Source organism: Dipteris shenzhenensis, chromosome 15, assembly GCF_047967505.1.
Source record: "Dipteris shenzhenensis isolate YYH24624 ecotype China chromosome 15, Dip_SZ_1.0, whole genome shotgun sequence".
Classification (NCBI taxonomy): Eukaryota; Viridiplantae; Streptophyta; class Polypodiopsida; order Gleicheniales; family Dipteridaceae; genus Dipteris; species Dipteris shenzhenensis.
Genome location: NC_141610.1, coordinates 49,023,575 through 49,050,595, shown reverse-complemented (window position 1 = coordinate 49,050,595; position 27,021 = coordinate 49,023,575).

The following is a 27,021-nucleotide window of genomic DNA, read 5'->3' as shown; positions in this document are numbered from 1 at the left end:
CATGATAGCAATCAAGTTGTAACATCTATTATGAAGGCAATTCGCAATGTACATGCAGAAAAAGGTCGCCTACCACTGACTTTGAGAATACAAGCTGATAATTGCTGGCGAGGAAATAAGAATGTACTCATGTTTGCATTCTGCTCCATGCTAGTTGCTCATCAAATCTTCAATGAGGTCGAATGTGGATTTTTGTATGTTGGGCATACACATGAGGATATCGATCAGGTTTTTAGCACAGTCTCAAGGGAGCTTAAATGCAAGGATGTGGAGACAATAGATGACTTGGTAAGAAGATGTGGCAGGCAAGTTGGTGGTCGTAAGGAAAGTACAATATGTGAGAGGCTTGAAAGAATGTATGATTGGAAGAGCTTCATTCTACCTTTCATACAAACGGGTGGTGATGCATTGATAGGTCATACCAATCCACACTACTTTTGTTTTTTTTTAAAATATGAAAAACCTATAATGCAATGGCAACAGTATTCTCATGATACAAAATGGGAACCTGAAGAACCTTACAATCTCTTAACTTCAATTCCCAGCAAGGAAAGGTATCCAACATGGGCTCCTATACAAGAATTTAATGAGAGGTCTAATTGTGAAATAGAAGAATTAAAAGCATTTATTACATACAAAGAGGAAATGCTTCGGAGATATCCTGATTCGAAGCCTACTTGGAGAGAACACACTACCACTGTAATTAACAAGACACGAAATTTAATAAAGGACCTTGAGAGAATGCGAGGCTCAAAGGATGTCAAGGAAGAATGCAATATGTTTTGGCCAAATGTTCATAACGATTTGCGCCCAGCTCCAGTCTTTGAAAATGAATTTGTATCATTACTCCCACGTCCATATTGTGGACCGAAGAAGAGAGAGTTTATGCCACAAGTAGATATAGAGGTCGATTGTTTTGTTGTGGTTCGGCCATCGGATGATGAATATGAGAATGTGAAATTTGGGTTGCAAAAGTAGTTGATGTGCAAAGAGATGACCAAGGGAGAGCTACAACATTTACAGCGGTATGGTATGAGCCAAAGCGCAGGAAGGAGAATATGGATAAGAACACATTATATACTAATTGTATAATGAAGGAGTGGGTCCCAAATGATGAAGCGGTCTCTCAAGTTTCGACGGAGACAATCATAGTGTCTTGGCATTCAAGGGCAAAGAAATCAAAGAAGCGCATGGGATATGAGGTAGAAGGAAAAATAAAAATACCACAGCAAACTATTTTGCATATACACGAATTTTTAAGGATGCTCGCCATGGAGGAAGTAGAAGGAGACAACACAAATGAAGAATGTCCATGATTAAAGCTTTGTATTGAAGTCCATTGAAGGATTTTATTTGGGTACTAGGCAAGGAGCCAATCCGAGACAATTATAATCAAAGTCATCACCTCCTATGTCAAATGAGAGTCAAAATATGCACTGGATGTCACCCAAGGGTCAAGGCTTGCCAAGACAATAGGGATTTAATGCAGATGGCACCTGGCAAGGGACTATCACATTGAGCAATAAGACAATGGGGAGTCAATGCACCCAAGGGGCAAGGCTTGGCAAGATAACTTGTGGGAGTTAATGCAAATGGCACCTGTATTTTGCACTGGATGTCATCCAAGGGTCAAGGCTTGGCAAGACAATAGGGAGTTAATGCAGATGGCACCTGGCAAGGGACTATCGCATTGAGCAATAAGACAATGGGGAGTCAATGCACCCAAGTGGTAAGGCTTGGCAAGACAAGTGGGAGTCAAATTATGCAGATGGCACGTGGCAAGGGACTGTCGTGACATTGAGCAATAAGACAATGGGGAGTCAAATTATGTAGATGGCACGAATTGAGGCTCTTTAAGAGCAACAATTTAAATTGTAAACATATGTTCAATCTATATCATTTTGGATATAAAGACTCTAGCTGAGAGCAACTTCTCTCAATGTAATCATATAATAATAGCTATAATTGCTATTATACCTCTTTGGTTCAATACAAAACTTGGGTCTTATGGCATCATGTCTTCTTTCTATTTATTAAAAGTTTTAATAATTTTGTGCATATTGCCGAGTGATAATGTTATTTTCATGAAATATTTAAGTCTCCTTTCATGGATTTATAAATTTATCACGTCAATGAAAAACGTCAAGGAAAAATATTAAAAATAATTAAATTAACAAATAACTTAAATATTTTCTAGAATTTCTAATATAGGATTATTTCAAATTCTTGCATGTTGGTGCAAAAGTATAGATTGAAAAAACAATATTTTTATGTGAATATGATAGTGCCACAAAGTGAACTTTTGATTTGGGAAGGAAAAACGTCAAGGAAAAATATTAAAAATAATTAAATTAACAAATAACTTAGATATAGCTAGAATTTCTAATGTAGGATTATTTCAAATTCTTGCATGTTGGTGCAAAAGTATAGATTGAAAAAACAATATTTTTATGTGAATATGATAGTGCCACAAAGTGAACTTTTGATTTGGGAAGAATATTTTCAGAAAGTAAAATTTTGATTTGGGAAGGATATTTTCCTCGGGGGGGTCACTCACAACCCTATCACGTGAGTTCAACAGAAGGATTTTTTTTATTTCTAAAATTTATAGAAATAAATATACATAAGGGACTATTTAAAATAGTTTTGGAAAAAATTTACAGATTTGTATAGAAAAGGGGTACATTTTATTAATGAAATTTTTTACAGATAAGGGACTTTAAATATAGGCCTTGAACGCACGTGATATAGAAGGTTTATACATAGTGACCCCCCCCGAGATATTTTCACAAAGTAAAGTTTTCATTTGGGAAGGATTTTTGGGCTTCATCCAAAAACGACAAAAAAAGTCCAAAATTAATGAAATAGGTGTTAAGTACACTATTCAAGATTCTCCTCAACCAAAGGACACACCTAAATGAGAACATTAGGCATGGATTAATGGGCCTCCAATGTTGTCCTAAAGTGATGCATACCCATTTGAGGGCACGCTCCATAACTTTTTTTATATTTGTTAAAAATCAAAATGGATTGAAAATTTAGAATCCAAACTAGTGGGACTACTGCATGGTGGTCTTAAAACATTGATACTTGTTGGTATTGGTAGTAGATTCACCCTAAAATGGAAGAAGTTGAAAAAGTGCAATTTGTGCATGTGGAAAGATATTTTAATAAATCCAACATTATTTACAAATTTTAATAGTTTCTTTTTCCATGCACTTGCTTGCTCTATGGCTCATAAGAATGCCAAAGGTCATTGCATTTCATAATACAATGCATCAAATTCGATAGCATGCCCTTTGGCCTATTTGTGTTTTGAAGAATTTTAGGCCACATTGCACTTCTGCTGACATGTATCGTCAGAGGGGGGGAAATTGGTGCTAAAAATTTTGCAACTCCCACGAATTTTGAATTTTCACACCTCCCGCCCATCAAATCTTGGAAGATTAAGTACCTACAACTTGCCCCCCACCCTACAAATGCCCTGCAACCCATATGCACCTCGATGTGACCTTGCATAGACTTTGATTTGGGATTGTCTTCTTTTGGATAAGTTCTCTTCTATTCTTTGCTTGCCTCACCAGCTAGCTTCTCTGGGTCTGTTATGGACTGATTGTGGCCATGGTGTCAATGGCAATATGCAGCTCACCAGGGCTTGCAAGAGAAGCAGACAAAGGCTATGAAACAGGAAAGCTAAAAAGCCTTTTCAAGGCACAAGGAATAAATTGAAGTCCAGGAAAGCGTTGGCACAGTATCGAAATGCCAACGAAAGACACTTTTGCAATATCTGTGAAGGGAGAAACAACTAGAATAAAGAGAACACCATGCATAGTAGTAGTAAGAAGCGGTTGCAGATGCACGCATTCGATCATTGCCATTATCATTTAGGATTTACAAAAACAAGTGTGGTGGTTAGTTTGGGATTTACTAAAAGAAGCATAGTCTCAAATACATTTTCCATTTTCTAGGGTAAGTGGAATATTGTTTCCTTGCAATGAGACTACATTTTCATAGACACCCCAAGATGTACTTATGTGTGTCTAAATGCAATTTGAAGAAACTCTTTCCCTTCTTTTGTTGTGGCATAGGTTGCATCTAGAACTTAATAGCTCTTACTAGATGAGAGTGCACAAATGTTTGTGGACTCTTATGTAGCAGTTCATAATTGCAGCCTCCCTTGGATGTTTTTTGTACCAAAAAGCTCCAACTACTACATCCCACTTCTCATAGGTTGCTCCCCAATTATCCTTAAATGCTTCCTCAACCTTGTGCTTAGCTTTTGTGCACTACAAAAAAGAAAGTATGGGTCCTCTTCCTCGTTCTCCGCAAAGGGAGCGATGATAACTACAAAGTTATCCCCCTCTTCCAAACAGTCAGTGAGGTCATTGAAACTCTCCCCAAACTGTGGTGAGTCGTTGTTTGTCTCTCCATTGTTTGTCACTCCATCTGAACGTAGAGGGAAAGCTTCAACTCGCTCCTATGTCTTCACAGTTGCAATGTTCTCACAATATTCATGATCCCCTATGATGCACGCACATAAGAAACAAGAAAGTTTCCGTGTTTTAATTAGTTGGTTGTTTGGAAAGCCCCATATGCTGTGCAGGCCATGAGATCCTTTAATTTTCTCACAATTATGCTGGCTTCTCCTTTGCTCTTCATCCACTTTCACTTCATGGAACACTCTGCATACTGCACTATTCTTAAGGCTTTGTTTACTGTATGTTGAATACGCGCTTGTGGAGAGGTTAGCTGTAAGCCATGTTACAGCATCATGGGCATCATTGAGTTTTCCTTGAGGGCATGTTAATTGGTGTTTAAACAGAGCTTGCTTAATAACAACACCACATCCATCATGTTCACCCTTGCCATGGCTAGACCCAAAGAAATTCCACATCATGTTTAGGCCGGTCAAGGATTTGAACCTTGAGACAAAGTAGAATCCACGGGTTGATTTATATTTAGAGGCAACACCATCTGACCACACCCAATATTGTTTTATATTTTTTGCATGGGGATTTTCCTTTTTCAGCCATTCCCAATGCAGTAAAAAAGCATGCTGCAAAAATAAGGTGTCATGTTCCCTTTCATCTGAAATGTAGAGATGGTATGTGCATTGCACTGACCTGGACTCCTATGAGTAAGCAAGCAAATTGGCATCAGGCATAGAATAATCAAGCAAATGATTGTACATTTGATATACACAATAATTGTTATCTTCTTGTTGTACCAATGAGTGCTTTGTATCTCATCTTGTTCTTGAAATGAATAATTTTCAACAAAATATATGATAGAGACAATAGTGTCATGGGGAAAATTGGCAAGGCAGGTCTTGAACTTCTTATCCTACTAGCTGGCTGTGAAATTGTGAAGCACATATTTGGGGATGGATTGAACCATGTGACCTATAAGGTCCCTTAGGTGAGTGCTCTTATATGACAGTAGCCATCTCTTTTTATCGGATCCTTCAACATTGACATTTTCAAATCTCCTCCAATTTAGAGCAACATGGTTATCTTCCCTCATTTCATTTGGACCAACATGAAATGTCTTCTCCTTCAGCTTCACACTGCAATGTTGGGCCAGGTTAAAGTCTATGTGTGTTTTGCAACAACAAACAATCCTATCTTTGAGTTTCCTACATACCAAGGCTTACAATGCTCAAAGCTCCTCTACCCAATTGAAACGTTCGGATTTTGATCCATAAACTTGAGATACAACTCCATCTACTGACCCAACAATAGAACAATGAGCCCTCTTTTAAATGGAACAACACTCCAAAGATCCCCCTTTTGCCACTTTTAAAACAAGACAAAACACAGTCTAATTAAAGCATATAATGAAGAAAAAAAGTTTCAACCACGGCGCTAGTTTAGGATAGTCACAATTTCAACTACTGGGTTGTAGTCACAATTTCAATTAGCGGGCTAGTTTAGGACACGTTCAGGACATTTAACCATCGGGCTGGTTCTAGATGTGTGACTACTCCCAAGCGAAGGCATCTCGGGTGCTTTTCCTTGTAATAGAGTCGACACATCGACAAGGTAAACCTAATGGGCTCCCTGACAGGAGGTCTGGTCATGAGATCAGATACCATCCAGTGGGCAAAAGACGATATCAACCATCGAGATGGTTTAGGACACTTTCACAATTTCAACGACCAGGCTAGTTTAGCATGACGGTCTCAACTTCACATATTAGACAATAACAAATATATTGCTTTTCATTTCTGAATTTCATAAAAAGAAAATAATAATATATTGCTTTTCATTTCTGAATTTCACAATTTTAGTTAGACTGATGTTTGTCTTGAACCAGCACTGTGGGCTGCAATCACATTAAGTCCAAGCCATCTCGGTCTAGAAATAGTATATATGACCCAACTAGTAGGAAATTAAATTTAACGAATTTAAGTACTAAGAAACACAATAATTTCAACCACCCGACTGGTCAACAAGTAATGTTTGTTTAACCATGCTAGTTTAGGACAATCACATAACTAGTGATTGAGTTGAAGTAGCCCCACAGCTGCATGATATTTGAACCACCGGGCTGGTTTAGTAAAATAACAATATATTTCTATTCTATTGCGAAATATATTGTTGTTAGCTTCTACTCAACCACGCCACCGGACTGGACAACAACTAATGTTTGCTGAACTATGCTGGTTCAAGACAATAACATAGCTAGCTATTGAGTTGAACCAGCCTTGATGTTCCAACCATCGGGTTGGTTTAGAACAATCACATTTAGTCCAAGCCTAGTTTAAGAAATGAAACAAGTAAACTATCCCAAATCTCAATCACAAACAACCACCGGGATGGTTTAGGCACCACTGACCTGCATTGTATCTAGCATGTGTATGATGTGCTCCTCAAACACCTTATGTCCAGTCTGCCTTTTACAGATGTCCTTTCTATTTGGGAAAACTCTCATATTTTCATGCCAAAACGTCATCAATGGTAGCAATGACTTCTGCACATGTTGTCTCTCTATTGTCTCTCCTTTTCTTGCATTATATTGAAACCCACAGACTTCTCGGATCAGGATGATGGTGCATTGCTTCTACTCTATGTCCAACCGTTGGAGCCACATTGATCCTTTTGATTGACAACATCTTCTACATTATGTGCCCAAGCTATTTCTCCTTTGTTTCAAGGGACAACAACATAGCTAATGGTGCCCTCTTTGCAACTAGTTGATCTAAGCTGTGCACCCCTTTCACTTTCTGTAGGCCATTTCTTAGGTTAGAGAGCATCGCCTCTTGGGCATGCATCTTCCAAGGTATTGGTAAGGTTGTTACTCTACAAACTTTATGGTGTAGGCTAAATCTTGTGAAGACTCGAGACTGGTAATCACTTGAATGGCCTGATGTTGTTGTCTCGAATGCTCCCACCTATCATGACACTACATCTCGTGTTCTTCGCTCCGAAGCCTACATCATGAGCTTGAAAAGTACCTTAAAGCAGCATGAAAAACAATAGCCAAGGAAGTTAATATTCACTATCTTTACTAACTCCAACTCATACACCCAATTGCAAAGCATGTCCTCATTGTAGCTATTTTCCTCCCTCTTCTCCGGGTCTGTTTCTGCAAGGAGGTCATCCAACATCATTCTCAAATAGAACAAAAGCATTCCAAAGTCTTTTGGGTATGCCATAGATTTGCAGTAGGTGGATCTGTATACAGAGTTTTGGGGCAATGAGCTCTTAGTTGTGTCTACACTACACTTAATTAGGAAGAGAGTTCATTGAGCCCAACCTTCTCATCATTCTTTCATACAACCGACTAATCAAAATCTTTCAATCTCACATTAGTTGTCTAATCGAAATCTTTCATATCACATTAGTTGTCTAATCGAAATCCACATTAGTTTTCTAATCGAAATCTTTCCTCTCACATTAGTTGTCTAATCAAAATATTTCATCTCAAATTATGGTCGTTGATGTGTCAAAGGACACTATCTAGTCACATAACTAAGAAAAAGTTGCCCAAGAAAACTATGGAGAAGATTAATAATTCAATAGATTACATGCAGATTTCATAGATTACATCTCAAACACTCCTTTACTTCAGATTACATCTCAAGGACTTCTTTCCTTCAGGGGGCTGGTTCTAGATTGCTTTGAGTAGGTCACCTTTTTGAGCTCCCTGATTGCAAGCTCGGCCCTCCGTTGCTCCTTTCCCGAGGGGGGCTAGTTCCTTCCTTCAGGGGCCCAGCCCCTCCCTTCATGTCACTTCCTCTTTCCTTGATTTGAGCTTCCTGGTTTCAGGCTTAGCCCTTCTTGCTCCTTTCTTGAAGGGGGCTGGTTCCTCCCTTCAGGCTCCTTTTTAACCAAATGCAAAATTCAACTACAATGTATACTTTCTCCTCGTAGGTAGCTGTAGCAGGCAAGGACATTTGATATGTCCATAACTTGGGCAATGGCACATGGCATTCTCTACATAGCGATCTTGCATGCACAAACACCCCAAAGCAAAAAAAGTGCACATGGTGGTAGCACACAGCCCATTAGATCATGCAGTCATCTATGATGGAGGTCTGGCAAACCATGCGTTTCGGACCCTACTGCATAGTAGGATAGGCATCCGATTTGACTATTGTGGCTATGAATGCCATAGTCTTGGTTTGTACATGATGAAGTTGCTTCTTAATTCCTTCCTCCCTCATCCTAAGGTTGCAGATGTTCTCCTCCACTCTTTGCTCACTTTGTGCAACAACTTCATCTGAATCCATCAACATCTGTTGAAGCTGCTTAAATTGCTCAAAAACATCAACATGGGCCTTTTCCAAGACTTCCACTTAGTTTGGAAATCTCTCACAATGACAAACTGCTTTTCAAAATTGTCAAAAGCCATGACAAGCTCATGCATAGCTCTATCGTAATCTTGTTGTAGGGTTTTATACCTTACTCTTTGAACTTCCAATAGTGCTTCAAAAAAACAATCCCCACTGTGGCTACTACAACTTGCTCCACAATGGCTGCTCTTAGCATCCTTCCTAGCTTGGAGAGCTGCCTCATTGTCTTCTCCACCCTAGCTGCTCTCTGCCCCATCCTTCCTAGCCTTGAAGGTCTCTTGCAGTTCCTGCATCATCGCTTTGGTTTTTGCGTTCTCCCTTTTCATTTGGTCTTTTCCAATGTTCAATGCATTTGCATGTTGCAGAGCCATTTGTAAAGACCCTCCTTTTTGGCTCTCTGATCTTCAAGTTCCTTTCGCATCATTGGTAGCTCCTTGTCTGTGATGTCCCCATCACTTTTCACTTCTTCAAGCCTAGGCCCTTGCTTATGCCTCTACCTTGGCTTCTGCATCCTCCCTAAGAATTTTCTCAAGTTGCGCTGCCTTTGCTGCATCGGTGGTTTTATCTTGTAGAAAAGTCACCTTCTGAGATATCTTCTTATGATATTGCTCAAAAATTCCTTCGAGGGTAGATGTCATTAGGTGCATTGCAACTCCAATGGGTTGAGATGACAATTGGGATTTTCCATCCATGCAATTCTATAGGTTGGTTATCACATTCTTGGAAATCACGTCCTTTTAGCTGCTCTACTACTGTTTGAACCTGCTAGAACTTCACGATTCCTCTCGTATCAGGAAACAAGTGCATTGTTTTCTTCAGGACATCTTGGAGGTTTGTTGGCAAGCTAGAAATCTTGACTCCACCATCTTTACTAATATGAGCATTGGGGTATACATCTAGAATATCTTGTCTCTTCCACTGCTTCTTGAACAAGTGTTCTTGCAAATTGCCTCTAGGAATTCATAGCACATTTTCAATCACGCTTTTAGTGATCATAATCTTCTGACCTTGATAGATTATTTGCTCCTCCTTCACGTTCACCTCATCTACCATCCTGGTGAAGTTACTGAGAGCATCTAAATTGGTCTTTTGAAGAGCGAGTTAGGAGCTCCCATATGTCACGATTTCAATATTAAAGGAGGAGAGGCCTTGCACTGTGCTACCAAGGGGGAGGAAAGATTGTGTGAGGAGCTACCAGACTATGCAGGATCCATTACGAGAGGGGATAGAAGTTGCAAGAAGAGTGTAAGGGAGATAGAAATGGTCGAAAGGGATAGAAGTTGCAGGAAGAGTGAAAGGGAGAGAGAAATGGTTGAGAGAGATAGTATATTGAAACAATTATGGGAATGGAGTAGTGGAGGCTTAAGTTTTTACTCCAACAACACTGTCAAGGTGAGAGGCACCATAGTGGTTGGCTCGAATTTTGATTAATTCAAGGTGATAGTACTACCTTGCATGGAATAACTGATTAGAGGCAGTGGCATCTAATACTATCAGCTAGGCACCTGTGGTGGTGGTGGCTAAGATTCCACTGTTGTGGCTTGCAATTACTAACCTTCCAGTTACCACCATTGGGCTTGCATGCAAGATTACTATGAGTGTAGTAAATTACTAGTCACTGGGCTTGCATGCTCAGTAGAGTACTAGATTTCATGGTAATGAGTGATTAGAGGTGATTAGGTTTCATGGTGGTAATAAGTGCATGGTAATGTGTGATTAGAGGTGATTAGGCTCAGGGGATGCACTACCTAGAAACCATATGTATCATGTGCATTCAAGGGGTATTTTAAAAACCCCTCAACTAAAACTTTCCCCCCAATAAAAACACCCCTCTTTACTTATGAACTAAGTGATATTTTTTTTTAGTTGAATTAAAAAACCCCTCCTCTTAGTGTAAGCCTCTTAACATTTTCCAAAAAGTTAAATTATAATAACCCTCCTTTTGAATGCATGTGGTACACTAAAATTTTATAAGGTGAACCCCCTGAGTCATTAGGCTTTAGGATTTACTTTTGTGGTAATTACTGCTCGGTAGTGGTGGCTCTCATTAGCCACGTTTGTGGCCACTAGGCTAGCAGTTAAATACTAGCCACCATAGTGGCCCACAGTTACTCACCTGCATGCATGATTACTACGAGTGCAGTAAATTACCAGTCACCAGGCTTGCATGCTTAGTAGAGGACTAGAGTGCATGGTAATGGGTGATTAGGCTTCATGATTTACTTTTGTGGTAAGTACTACCCAGTAGTGGTGTCTCTCATCAACCATGTCTCTTGTGGCTAAGATTTCACAGGGCTAGCAGTTAATTACCATCCATCGCAATGGCTGCTCAGGGGCGTCTGCTTCATGATTACCAACCCACTTCGGGGGTGAGACCTAAGATTCCACCACGGTGGGCTGCAATTAACATGGATGAAACCCCATCAGGGCTCCAGCTCAAGAATATGAAAATAAGCCTTACATTTGTTGAACTGATGCTAATAGCCCCGTATTTCCATGAATTTTTCACCCAACAAATCAAGAAATCTGAAAAGCCATCAAAGGAGGTTGATTCTTAGGTTACTATGGATGTCATTGACACACTATAATGGATGAAGAAGTACTCATTATTACTATTAAAGTCAAGAAATAGACTATACCAAGTGTGATTATAGATGGTGGCTCAAGAGTTGACACACTGTAGTGGATGAAGAAGTTCTTGTTATTATTATTAAAGTCAAGAAATAGACTATACCAAGTGTGAGTATAGATGGTGGCTCAAGACTTAACATTATTTTGAAGATATTGCAAAATTTCTGAAGTTAAAGACTTTCAAGCCATCTCCTTTCTGAGTGCAAATGGCAGATCAATGACCACCTGACCCCAAAGTTATGCTACAAGATGTTTTTATTTCTATAGGAGACATTCTTTACATAGCTACTTGTATCATCATTGCCATGGGGCAAAATGCCTATCCATTCTATTGGGATGGCCTTGGTTTAAGAATACAAAGATATTGCACGATTGGGGATCAGAGGAAAAAATCATCAAAACTGATGGTAAAGATGTGTGCACCGTCAAAAAGTACTAAGCAATTATCAGCCTAAAGATTCAAAAGTTGCATCAGACCCATTTCCCCAAGATGTAGAGTCATGCTTGATCCTTCCCATCGGTGAAATTGATATTTTCCAAGTGGCTACTAATATTAAGTAAAAACTAAAGACCAAGCAAATTGCAAAACAGTAAGATCTGTTCCCAAGCAACTTTATTGAAGATATTGAAGGGGAAAGAGAACTAGAAGAGACACCAATCACTATTACATGCCTGTGATTAGTTCCAGAGCCAACGCAAGAACTCAATCTTGGCACAGATGAAAAGCCTAGAATGGTGGTGGTAATTGCTAGTCTCTCTTCCAAGCAATCTCATATTGTCATAAAACTTTTCACAGGTACAAAGATGTTTTTGCCTAGAATTATACCGATCTTTGGGGAGTTTTTCCTATATTGTGTCAACATAGAATTTCCTTGATACCAGATGCCAAGCCTATTTGGCAACAAAGATACAGAATGAATACAAATTATGCTAAGCAGGTGAAAGCTAAATTAGATCACTTATTTGGGAGGATTCATTTATGCTATTAACCATAGTGATTGGTTATTTCCCATTATGGTAGTGCCAAAGAAAAATGGTAAACTTTGAGTATTTGTGGATTACTGGAAATTGAATGCTCAAATTGTTCTTGACCCTTTTCCAATACCATTTATAGATGAAATCTTAGACCAAGTTGGTAGAACATGAAATGTTATTCATTTATGGATGGTTATAGTGGCATAATCAAGTCATTGTAGCTCTAGAACACCAATTTATGACTGCCTTTATTATAGCGTGGGCTGCATGGTTAACGGTTCATGTACTATGTTAAGCAAGCAAAGATGTAGGAGAGAGCCTAATTATTAGCATATGACATTTGCGTTGGAGACATATGGCCCAAGTGGTTATAAAATGAAAATGAGAGAGGTACATGAGAGTACAAGGGTTAGCCCTCCCTTCAAAAGGTGGAATGTATATAAGGCCAAAAGTTTGACTTTGGTTTTCATTGTGTACTTGTTTTGCAAGATTTGGAATAGAAGCTGTCTCTTTCTCTTCATTCTCTTGCATTGAGTCTTCTTGTTCCCTCTTGCTAAGTTGTCTTGTGATTGCCACTATCCCTTTCCCCATTCTTCCCTCCCTCTTGCTCTCATTCCCTTCCTTCCTCCCCCTTTCACTCTCTCCTCTCTCCTTTCCCCCTTGTGGGAATCACTTGCACACAATTAGGTAGACGCTTGGGTGACACAAGCTTGAGGCTTGTGCATACAAAGCTCCCCTAAGGAGTTGCTTGAGAGTAGAGGTTTTAATAGCATTCTTCCAAGATCCCCATGACACATGAGTCACTATCGCACTACACAGTTTGGTATCACAAGACAAGTACACAATGAAGACAAAAGTCAAACTTTTGTCCTTATATACATTCCACCTTTTGAAGGGAGGGCTAACCCCTGTACTCTTATGTACCTCTCTCATTCTCATTTTATAGCCATTTGGGTACATATGGCTCCAAATGTCATATCATGCTCTCTCCTACATCTCTGCTTGCTTAACATAGTACATGAACTATTAACCGACGTGGCAGGTTAACATCGTAAGGTATCCAAAACGTCCTCAACTGTGTCTAATCGACCTAGAGCATCAATGACTGAATCTAGACTTAGAACCAAGTGAGGGGGTGCCCTAGCATCCTGCAGTGCCCTCATCTCAGTTCGCTATCTGCATATGAACAATGGTGCCAGAACCTACGTGCTGGCTGGCCCATGCACCAAAAAACACATGGAAATTAATATTCTATTTGGGTAATGAAAATTAATATTCTATTCAATCGGACTTAATAATCTATTTGTGTAATGAAAACTTTTAGCTAGCCAATTTTGATTGAACTTTTGCAAAAGCTCATGACAAAGTTTCATGGAATCACATAAGTCTTTGTATTTGTCTATGTAACTATATCCATACATAGATCTACAACCTTCCCTAGTTCCCTATTTCTATAGTTTCATGTGCCACCTAAAGGGATAGCTAGCCACATGATCTACCCTCTCCTTGCATCAACCTCTCGCACCATATGATTTGAAAATGATGTGTAGGCGAATGTGTTGTTCAAATCATCCTATTTGTTTGATTGATTACACTTAGTCACGTACTCCTTGATGAGGTAGGATGTCGTTGGGATCATCCTATGCACCTAACGGTAGATGGGCCAAATGTGTGGCTATGCCTACAATAGTGCTATGTTGCAAATGCAACACATGCACTCCCTACATGCTCTAAGTTGCTCTACTCTTCAATGGAAGATGCACACACGATAGTTATTTAACGATGTTATTGAAAAAGGGATTTAGATGTACATCCTTGGTCTTATTTCATTTTCAAAGAAATTTCAAACTTTGTGTTAAAGATGCTATACTTCCCTAATTTGAGAAATAATATAAAAACTACTTTAATCTCTGTTCAGCCAATGACGGAGAAGATGACGACATCTTAAAGATTTCATCAACACCTCAAAAGATTTCAATAAGCCAAACCATGACACGTGGCATATCCTATCTCCATGCCACATTAGTAGCCTCGTTAGTCTGCCACATTAGCATCAAGCTGGTCATATGCCACGTCATCTTATCTGCAATGTGGCAGATAAGTCTCTCAATTCTTAGCACGTGGCACGAATGCCACATCATCTCAGTAGCCCACATCAGTAGTCCATGTCACCTCTGCCACATCACCACTAACACATCATCAGGGACACGTCACCGCTACCACATCATAAGGGACACATCGCTTGCCATGTCATCAGGGACATGTCACCTACCATGTCATCAGTGACACATCACCTATGCCATGTCATCAATGCCACATCACCAGTGCCATGTCACTAGTGCCACATCATCTACCACATCACCAGTGCCACATCATCATTGCCATGTCATCTGTTGACATCATCATCTGTGCCACTTGAGTAGTGCCACCTCAGCTATCCAATTAGCACTAATCTCTTTAGGCACACGCAATGCTCCATAGTCACTGCATGTGACCACTTTTGCCACCTCAACACATTGCTTCACTAGCACACCTCTTGCTAGGCACAATGCCACATCACACTACATGTGACCCACAGTGACACATCATCATTGAGCACCATTTGCACTCCTTTTGCCCCTCCACCTAGATCAAGTCGTATGTCTTGATCCAGGAAGAATTTGAGAGCGCTCCAAAAAGAAAAGTCGCTCTTTTTTTCATGCTGTATGCGCTTGTCACATCATGCACATATTTTGGCACAAGTCACACTCATATTTGAGCCTCGCCATCAAAACCATTTCCTTCATGCACATTTGCCTCTACATCGATGCATCTGACCCAACACTTAAAAAGAACAAAAGAAAAGGAATTATTTGATGTTCTTTCATCGATCGACAGTTGGTATAGATCTAGAGTAGAGTAGACTAGATCACCATAAAGGGGATGCTTTGAATTTCCCCAAGTTGCCAATCTAAGCCATGCCCGAAATTCCCGACTAGTACCTACTCGGAGTTAGTCCATACGCTCACATATGGTTTCACATCATTACATTACCCGAAACCTTACGTTTATCAGTTCAGTGAGTAGACTTCAAAGAGTAAAGAGGCATTGCAGATTGTTTCAGTGGGCAGATAGCACTTGATTTCACACACACATGCCACCATTGTAAAGCCTATTCGGCTATCTCACAGCATCGTGCACATCATTTTAGCCTTGTAAAGCTTCTTGGCTATTCCCTGCATCATTCCCACAAGCCTTGTGATACAGATCAGATTTTATAGATTGTAGTTCTATCTTCACCAATGGTTCAGAGATTTCACTTGGCATAGTCAGTGTATTTGTAGTTGATTCATATAGAGATTTTCACGACACTTTTGAGTACATTTCTTGCACCATGTTGACTAGCAACCTCAATCTAGAGGCATCTGCTAAGTTAGACAACTCCAATTATGGTACATGGAAATATGGAATGGAGACCATTCTTGTACTTCAGGACAAATGGGAGTATTTCGATGGGTCTACACCAAGACCATTAGACAATCCAGCCACCAGTAGCTCTACTCCATCTATTGCCACATCACTAGCAACGGGATCTACAATGGCATCTATAGCTACACAAACAATTTCCACACCAGTAGCAGATCTTGCCATTGCCCGAGCTCAGGCAGAATGGGATATGAAAGACAAGTACGCCTATCATTTGATCAAGCAAAATGTGCAAGAGGTCATGCTAGGACAGCTCAACACAGTCAAGACATCGAAAGAAGCATGGGATATGTTCGCAACTCTCTACGATTCTAAGAACACATCCAGGATTCTCACCCTGAGAAACCAAATCGTAAGCCACTCTGTGCTCTCGAGCATTGGCGCATCATCTGATAAGCTTCCACTCGTCTCTTCCATCTGCACACTAACATGAGTTGCAAGGAAATCCATTAAGATCCAAAAAATAGCCACCCATCTCTACTTAGAATAAGTGTCCTGAACTGTCGCTATAGAGCGATGCTTTTAGGATATAACCGCTGCTATATAGCGACTGACCAATGTCGCTATAGAGCGATGCTGAGGGTTCAAACCCAAAAGTCTGTGCAACAACGTCTTTCACATCTCTATTGTAAAAAAAGAAAAAATTTCTCCTCCCACCTTATATTCGATGGCGTCACCTTCCTCCTCTCTATTCCCTACACTCCTCACCCCTACCCAGCCCCTCTCCTAACACTTGTGCTCCCTCTCCACCCTTCTCCCTCTTTGCTTGTGTGAAAGGAAGTTTTTCAAGAAGGTGTGTCTGTTTAAGCAATGTAGGTTCATTTTTTGTGAGATTTCGTTCTGTGAGTGTTAAAGCATGTTTCTCTTTGTATTGCTAAGCCTATGTGCTGATTTTCATGCTTGATTTTTAGAGGTTAAGATAAAAACCGAAATTTAGTGAAAGAAAGAAGACTAACCTCTTCTCTTTTTGGTATTTCTTTTCCTTCTCTTTCTCCTTGTTTGTAGGCTTATGCTTGTCTCCTCAATCCAATTCCTTTGAAAAGTTGCTTCTCCAAACTCCTCCTTCCTCTAACTAGTTATCTGAAAAAATGGTTTGTTTCCTCTCTTTTATAGGGCTAGTCCACAAAACACCGTGGGACTTTTTCACGTAAGAAAGTGCTTCCTCTTTTTTCCTTTTGTTATTTCTGTTATTTGCATTGGCCTGTAGTTATTCTTATGCATGAGCATATGAGCATGCATATGCATGCTCATATGCTCATGCATAAGCATAAGCATAGGCTTTCTCTCTTTTTCTTTTATGCATATGCTTTTCCTTCTCTGATGCTTATGCTCTTTTCCCCTCTTTCAATCTCTTTTCCGCTCTTCCTTCTCTTCTTTTCTCCTCTCTTTTTTCCTCTCTTTTTTTGTTCTTTTTATAAGCATATGCATTTGCCTATGCCTATGCTTATGCATGAGCATATGCTCATATGCTCATGCATAAGCATAAGCATATGCTTTCTCTCTTTTTCTCTTATGCATATGCTTTTGCTTCTCTTATGCTTATGCTCTTTTGCCCTCTTCTTTTTCGCCTCTTTCAATCTCTTTTCCCCTCTTCCTTCTCTTCTTTTTCCCTCTCTTTTTTCCCCTCTTTTCTTATTTTCATATCTCTTTTTTCCTTCTCTTCTCCCCTCTTTTTCCCCCTTTCTTTTTCTCTTCTTTTCATAAGCATATGCATTTGCCTATGCTTATGCTTATGCTTAAATGCATGAGCATATGCTCATATGCTCATGTATAAGCATATGCATATGCTTTCTCTCTTTTTCTCTTATGAATATGCTTTTCCTTCTTTTATGCTTATGCTCTTTTCCCCTCTTCTTTTTCCCCCCTTTCAATCTCTTTTCCCCTCTTCCTTATCTTATTTTTCCCTCTCTTTTCTTTATTTTCATATCTCTTTTTTCCTTCTCTTTTCCCCTCTCTCTTTTTCTTTTTTCCTATGCTCATGCATAAGCATAAGCATATGCTTTCTCTCGACTTTCCCTCATATGCATTTGCCTATGCTTATGCTTATTTCCTTCTCCTTAGTTGTATTCGTTCTCTTTTCACATGCTCCTTAGTCGTATTTGGTTCTTTTTTTTTTCAAACAGATTCTAAATGGAACAACCATGCCCTCACCCAGAGTGTCCTCCCTAAACCCCAACCCGGTTCCCCATGTCGCAGGGATTATAGACATAGCTTCTATGCTAGCTCATGTAAAACAAAAGATTGCGTAAGAGAGAGATTGCGGTGAAGTACAACATGGGGGTGCGTGTGCTTGAGCGGGGTCCAAGATGAAGGTTAGTGGAGCAGGGGCAACTGAGGAATGCACAACACAACCTACAAGATCTCCATAGGTTATGGAGAGACCACCATGACCGGTGGAGCCTCAAATATGATTGTGTAAAGGACATAATAGATTGTGTGGAGGCCTTCGTGGATTGCGAGTACATAATCACTGAAGAGCATGACCACATACTAGAAGAAGTGGAGGATGAGGTCCCCAGTCACCCGCCTAGCAGCGCAGAGGAGGAAAGTACCTCGGACAGTAATGCAGGGTAGTAGACCTCCTCCACCATTTTGGCATTTTTAGAGAATGCCTCTTTTGGAGATAAATTTTGCTTAAGCATACTTTTGGAGACATATATTTTTTATATACATATGTTTGGAGACATACTTTTGGCAATATTTTTTAATATATGAAAAACTTCTTGGATTCCACTTGTCTTTCATCATTTCAAAACTGGCTTTTCATAATTGTCTTAAGTAAATCATTGTCTTTTCATATTTATCCCTTATGCATTGACATGAGTTCATAATTTTTACAAGTGATTAATTGCCTTTTCATAATTTCTTGAGTTTGAATTTCATAATTGTCTTAAGTAATTAATTGTCTATCTGCTTCTTACCCGCTCTTATTTTTTGTTTTTTGTTTTTTGTCTTCATGTTTGTGTCTACGTTTGTCCAATCCCCCCAAATTAGACATGGGATCATGTCGCATGTCCGATGAGTACGAAAAACCTCGTCGAAGGAGACATCATGATCTCTACTCTCCAGATGACTTTGATTCCACTCAAGTGACACCTCAGGGGCCTACCCCTATGACTACCCCTGGCCTGACTCCTCTCAGACCTAGCACTGTGACTACCCCTCGAGAAACTCCTTTGCTAGCATCCCATGGCGAGTCCCGACGAGTTTGTCGCATAGATGACCAATGCGGAGGCAGCAGGATTCTTCTCTCTACTATCCTAGAGGACCTCAACAAATCCCTCTCCTACACCGATGGCTAGACCTATTGTCCAGCCATCCCCTCTAGCCCTCCCCTCCAGCCCCTTCAACTAAGGGGTCATCACCTGGGTGTACCCATCATAAGGGAAGGAAGAGTAGGAAGGGTGGCTTATGCTGTGCTAACTTGGGACATATAGGAGATGTTTTTTTTTTGTAATTACAAAATAATGTTTACAAGCACACAGGCAAGATAAAACTCTCAAACCTTGTTTGTTACAAAATTTTTCTTGTGAAAGGGGTGATACAACATCACTCAAATGAGCCGAGAGATAGAAGCATATACATGCCCAAGTATATACAACCTTGTTTGTTACAAAATTTCCCTTTCGAAAAGAGTGATACAAAATCGCTCAAAAGCATATACATGGCAAAGTATATACAAACTACTACTAATACTACTACTACTACTATTGCTGCTCATCCGAATCGTCATCGTGGTCATCATTCTCGTGGTTACCCTCGCCTGATCCCTGGCCCTCATGAGCTACATCTGATCCTTGGCCCTCGTCAAAGCCACCGCTCACCTCTGCTGATGGGACATTTGATCCTGTACCCTAAGAGTGAAACCATATTAATTGGAAATTAGATTGGAACTTAAGGAATAAAACAATTTAAAAAGTGAAATTACAAGTAGGAGTAGGCTTATACCATGCGAGTAGCCACCTTAGCCCAATCGAGTATTGCTCCAATGCCTCCATCTCAATAAAAGACAGCTTTGATCCTATGCAAAATGTGTGTCTCGCCTCTTTGTCTATGGGAAGGCGACCCATTTCAGCTTGTTGTGGGCCCAATTTACGAGAGTTAGATGAAGTACATGCAATATGTAATAAAACAAATAGAACAATAAATTAAATGAGAAGAAGTAGACTTACCACCCATGCCTCGAATGCTAAACATCCACCAGTACCAAAGTGCAAAGCACCTACATCGGTGTCCTCACAGCCCTCCTCTAACTATCAAACTTTTGGGGATGCTCCCTATACTCCTTCTTCAAAAACTTCTAGTTAGCTTTGTCTGCCCAGCTGGGTTTAGCCTTCCCCTTTGTGATGGAAGTTCGCAAGGTTGACCTACGATGCTTCAAGGCAGCACGCATGTGCTCTCGCATGTAATCCTCATTGAACTCCCAATTTGGGGGGCTAGGGTATTGTCTTTTCGATTCCTCGATGACTGCCTTCTTCTTTTCATCATCTTGGTACCGCCAGTCAGTAGCTATGCCACTCTTAAAGTGGTGGCTCATCAATCGCCTCATGGTGGCTAGCACCTCTGAGCCCTTTTTAGTTTCTATTATCTCTCCACCCCTACAAATTTCATAGTACAAGTCCTGGTGTAGAAAAGGAGGAGTCACAGGAGTGGCAGAGCTAGAGTGAGGGGTGGTACTATGAGTGCTTACGGAGCGAGTAGCTGAGCGAGTAGGAGAGGGCAAGGGACCTGACTCATACTGGATCTCATGACCAAGTGGAGCCCTATAGGGGTGTGAGTGTGATGACTCGTCTACATCTCCTGAATCACCACACAGCAACCTCAAACCTTCCTACTCTTCCTTCCCTTACAATGGGTACACCCAAGTGATGACCCCTCGGTCGAAGGGGCTAGAGGGGACAGCTGTCGCATAGGTCCAGCCGTCGGTGTAGGAGAGGGAATAGTTGAGGTCCTTTGGGATAGCTGAGAGAAGAATATCATTGCCTCTGCATTGCTCATCTGTGCGACAAACTCATCAGGACTCTCATGGATTGCTAGCAAAGGAGTTCCCAGAGGGGTAGTCGAAGTACTAGGCCCAAGAGGAGTCGGGCAACGGGTAGTCACAAGGGTAGGCCCCTAAGGAGTCAACTAAGTGGAATCAAAGTGCTATGGAGAGTATAAATCATGATGTCTCCTATGAGGGTTTGAGTAGTCATTGGACACACGATGTGATCCCATGTCTAATTTGGGAAGATTGGACAAATGGAGACACAAACACGAAAATAAAAACAAACACAAGAGCAGGTAAGAAGCGAAAAGACAATTATTTACTTAAGACAATTATGAAATTCAAACTCAAGAAATTATGAAAAGACAATGAATTACCTAAGAAAATTATGAAAGGACATGAATGCAGAAAGGACAAGTATTTACTTTAAGACAATTATGAAAATCCAGTTTTGAAAGGAAAAATATTTATGGAAGAAAAGTGGAATCCGAGAAGGTTTTCATATATATAAAATATCGCAAAAAATACTATTGTTAAACAAGACTTGTCATATATAAAAAGAGAGCGCAAAATCTATCTCCAAAAGAGACATTCTCCAAAAATGCCAAAATATGCTTATGCATGAGCATATGAGCATATGCTCATGCATAAGCATAAGCAGAAGCATCTACTTTAGCATATGCTTATGAAAAGAGAGAAAAGAGGATGAAAGAGAGGGGAAGAAGAGAAGAAAGAAGAAGACAATGAAGAAGAAGAGAAGGAAGAGGGGAAAAGAAGAGGAAAAGAGCCAGGGGAAAAGAGAGAAAGCATATGCTTATGCTAATGCATGAGCATACAAGCATATGCTCATGCAGAAGCATAAGCATATGGGCATATTCTCATGCATAAGCATAAGCATATGAAAATTTATATGCTTATGAAAAGAGAGAAAAGAGGATAGAAGAGAGGGAAAAAGAAGAGAAGGAAGCGATTGAAAGAGAGAAGAGAGAAGAAAAAAGAGAGGGGAAAAGAAGAGAAGGAAGAGGAGGAAAGAGAGGAAGAGAGAGGAAAAAAGAGAGAAGAGAGGATGAAAGACTAGAAGGAAAAGAGAGGAAGAGAGAAAGCATATGCTTATGCTTATGCATGAGCATATGAGCATATGCTCATGCATAAGCATAAGCATATGAGCATATGATCATGCATAAGCATAAGCACATGAGCATATGCTTATGAGCTCATGCATAAGCATAAGCATATGCTTATGGTCGGGGGGTTCATCTCCCAAAATATTAGTATACCATGTGCATTCAAAAGGAGGGGTATTTTAATTCCACTTTTGGAAAAATTTTAACAAGTTTACAATAACAGGAGGGGGTTTTTTATTCAATTTTAGAAAAACAACCGTTAATTTGTAAGTAAAGAGGGGTTGTTTATTTGGGGAAGAAAATGTAGTTGAGGGGTTTTTTTAATACCCCTTCAATGCACGTGATACCTAGGATTTCTTAGTGGTGCACCCTTCGAGTGCTTATGAACTCATGCATAAGCATACACAAAAGAGAGAAAAAGAGAGGGGAGGAAGAAGAGGAAATAATAGAGGGATGGAAAGAGGGGGGAAAGAGGGAGGAAAAGAGAGAAAGAGGGGAAGAAGAGGGAATAAGTACAAATCAGTTCAACTTTAATATAATGTTTGTGCTATATTTGATGACTAAATCCTATTTCTCCCAGGGCCTGCCGATCGGAACTCTCTTTTTGATCTTGATTGGAGTCTTTTTCTTCTTTATTGGCTTGATGTCGACTGTCTGTTTATCAATGCTTGCCTCTGTTGCTTGTCTGGGAGGGGTATCCTTTTCTTCAGCTGTCTCCACCTGTTCCTCTTCTTGGACTGTGTGGCCTGATGCAATCATGGGTGGCTCTCGAAACCTTATGAGCTTGTGTTTTCCATAGCCCTCCAGACATTTGGGCTCCTTAACACCACATGCTAATGCATAAGAAGTGTAAGACGAAAAGTAAGCGGCCCTAGAGGCCTGCTTATTCACATAATCTCCAAATATATCTATGGCAGACAACCTCTCTATCAAAATGATCTTTTCCTTTTGCCATGAAAGAACATGTCCACCTAAAGCCCTAGACAAACATTTTAAGAAGTAAACAATGGCTTCTCCATTGTTGCTCAACTGCCTATGGTAAATCAAGATCTTGGCACTGCCTAGATCATGAATATAATGAGCTAGGCCTGACATTTTGCGAAACCCAACCGGCCTACTTCCACTTGATCTCTGGAGGAATGTGTCATCCTCAATTTGTAGCTGCCACATATCAAAAGATTGGAGTGAGACAATACACAACCTACAAAAACAAAGTTAAGCAGAAGACAAAGTATTTGATTTGAAGTACCTTCTCATTTTCATCAGCAACAAGCAGTTCATCTTTCCAAAGATTTATCCCTCTCCCCTCTTGTCCAGCCTCTTCTTTAGGCTTTTCTGTGTATAGTGCTGAGAGATTCATAGCTTCCTGTGTGAGCTGGAAGGCAGCTTCATCTGGCTCTTGGAACTTTTCAGCCTCTTTGAAACAAAATGTAAGGGCCTCTACAGGATCAAAAATTGTTTCCAAAGCCAGTAGTGAATGGTCATCCTCTATGCCAACCTCCTTGTCAAGCCTTGAAGCCTGGGCAATAAGGGAAATGGCATAGTCCTCCCTCAAATTGAACATACACTCTATATCATGGAGGAAAACATAATATTTTCCAGCAATCAAGACACCTGGAAGCATGGGCACTGCATAGTTGCTGCTCTGAACATCAAAATCTTCAACTGGCTCTGCTCCCCTCAGAGTTTTTGTCCTCAGTTGAACAAGTTCTTCTTCTTGCTCTACCATTTCTATGACCAAAGAAACATCCTCCTTTTCCTCTGCTTCAGATGTGTCTTCTTCTTCAATCTCCTGCCCTTGTTGATCCAAAGACTCTGGACTGAAGACAATGTACATAAGGAATGCCATGGTTTCCTCAAGCACTCTGCACTTTCTGGTGTCCAAGTTACAGTTGAATTTATATTGATCAGGCAGGCTGTCAAATCTTCTGTTCACATGGTACCTCAGCCTATCAATGGAGACAATATGATTTATATGCACAAAAACCTTTTCTCCTTCCACAATTCTTCCTGCCTTTGTCAGTTCTTTGAAGGTATCCCAATAGTCTGAAAGAAAATCTTTGTGATGCTCCAGTACAGAGCTCATTGTGAACTCCATGTTGAAAATACTGTGGTATATATGGAAGTTACTCTAAGCCTTGCATTTGTGAAGAAACTCAAATAGGAGAAAATCTGGAGACTTGTCCTCTTCTGGTTCCATTTGTTTTGTGATGGAAGAATCAACACTCTGCTCCAGTCTCTTCTTTTTGCGCCTGTTCAAAAACTTATATACTATGAATTCTATATCTGACATATGCAATCAGCGAATGCATTGGATATCACCAGATAATTCCTTCATGAGCTCTCATGACTCACCTGGTGATTGCTGTGGTCTAATAATAGCAGCAGAAAAGTCCAACTTCCTCTTGAAAGGTGGGGCTTGGGAGCCAGTTGTTCCAAAGCAAAAACATTTCTCATCATCAAGGAAGAATTCCACAGGGCTAAAGATAGCAAAACAATGAGATAGAAGTGAGAACCAAATCAGACACAGGAATTTGCAACAAATGCGATGGGGGACCATTTGGAAAATATAAAGCACTCTCCTCGCATTTTGTTGCAAATTCTCCAGTTCTGTTCATATGCATGTCAAATCAAACACTAGGTTCATCTCATTGATTCCTAGACAGTATGATCTCATATGCAAGAGAAATGCTAGAGCTGAGTGAAGCTTTTCATGAGGAATGCGTCAACAACAGGAATTTGCAGAAAAATGCGATATGGGCTATTTAGAGATTTATAAACCACTCTCCTCGCATTTTGTTGCAAATTTCTAGTTTCTATTCATATCCATCTCCAATCAAATTCCTGGGTGATTTACCACATTCTTGGACAGTATCAATTGAAAATGTAATAAGAAGGGTGGAGCTGAGTGAAGACATTTGGACATCAAAATCCAATGGATGGAAGAAATATATGTAAAAAAGCATTGAAAACAATCTAGAATTCTAACCTTTTTTTTCCTTTTCCATGCTGTTGGAGTTGCACTGGTAAATCTTCTGCTCTTTCACTAGCTTGAACTCTGCACTCTAGATAACCTGGAGATCTGGTAGTGGTAGTAGTCTTCAGGTAGGTTGCAGTCTGGATGGAGTGTGCTGGGTAGGAAAGGATCAGAGAGAAGGAAATGGAAGATGCGAGGGTCGTGGCAGGGATGAAAGATTGGGAGGCAGGGGAGGGAAGAGTGGTTGTGGAATTGATTATGAAATCATGAATGGCAGAAGTTCCAAGGCATAAAGTGTACCTTTCACAAGTGCCAAATTTCAAACTCTAAGAGATCTGGGTCCCATTCACACGTGTGAAAAACGACTACATTCCACACGTGTGGGATCACACGTGTGGGATTTAGAAGATGCCTTATTTGTATTTGCACTTATTTGTGGTATCCTATTTCAGACCTCTTGCCCTCCAGTCTCTGCTCTCTTGCGTCCCTACCTCCATACTCTGCAACATCAGCATCCTGTCTAGCAGCACAGGTTCATCCTCAGCACAGGTTACTCATCAGCAGCACAGCACATCCACAGATAGATTTCAGGTCAGTAACAATGGGTTCTCCCCTTAGTCTCTGCAATCTTCTTGCCTACCATAGAAACAATCCATCCTGCATGGAAATGCATAGACTCAATCCATATTTTATTTAGTTGTCAAGACAGAGAAATCACTGTAGGAATGCAGATCTTCAAGTGTGATATTTGCATGTGAGGGTAAAACTGTACTTATGGGTTCTTCCTTCAGTCTGTGCACACTTCTTGCCTTCCATAGACTCATCCATCCTGCATGGTTATGCAAACACCTTCAAATGACTGAAGGCATATTCCAGCATGCTGCCTCATGAATTTGCAGGAAAACATGAGGAGAAGGCCTTAGGAATTTCAAATAGCTGAAATCGCGTTTTGTTGCAAATATTGAAATGCTGCTTCATCCACCCCTGTCATTCTGGTTTTGTGACTTCCATAGCTATCCATGGCTGTACTCTTCTTGCATAAACTCCATTCATACTGTATTTAGTTGTAGAGACAGAGAAATCACTATAGGAATGCACCAGCATGTCATTTCAGGAATTTGCAGGAAAACGCAATTTGGACCTGTTAGGAATTTCAAACTCCTCGTATCACGTTTTATTGCAAATTTTTCTATGTTGCTTCATCCACCCCTGTGATTGCCTTTTTTTTGTCAAAACATGTTCTCCATGTTTGTAATCTCTTTCCAATCCTTTGTATGCAGTTTTTCAGAGTGATGGCAAGAACCAAGTCAACTGCAAGGAAAGTTGGCAAAGGGCCAGGGCTTGCAGCAACAGCAGCTGGGGCATGTACCAAGAAATTTAGTGTGCCTCCAAAGGGAAGAGATGCACATGGCAGGAAGGGTAAGCCAATGAGCCTGCTCAAGCAAAAGGCCAAGAGATTGAATCATGGTGCAGGTGTGCTAAGGGAGATCAGGACACTGTTGATTGTGCAGCTGCTCTAAGGCATCCAAAAGTGAGGCTAGTCGATGTGGCGATGGTTGGAGAAAGAATCCAATAGGTTGTGACATACGAGGGTCTCAACAACCCAATAGAACTAATAGCAATGTATAAGGTATACTACAATAGATCTATGTTGAATAATGTGGGGTTGAAGAACTCTACCGCATAGTGGGTGTGGACAGAGTGATCCAGTAGCTGAAATTCTGGGACCGAAAGTGCATGTATGATACACTGCTCTGCTAAAGAAGAGGCTCGTACAAATGACAAGGTATGGCAACCTGTCAAACTTGTATGCTCAACTGTCGTGAGCTAAAGGGCATCCGTTGTGAGCATGGCTAAACATCCATCGGCATGGGATGTAGCATCTTTTGTAGGCTCGAGGTGGAACTAACAGTGTAAAGGCCTAGAAGCCTGAAATATAACTGAGAATGCATAAGATATCCCTGAAGCATATGCGGTGCCGAATGCTGATGTAGGGACTAATTTGTAGTCGTGGATCCAACCATTGATCTACATCAAGTATGGACTGTGTATGACAGCCATAAGT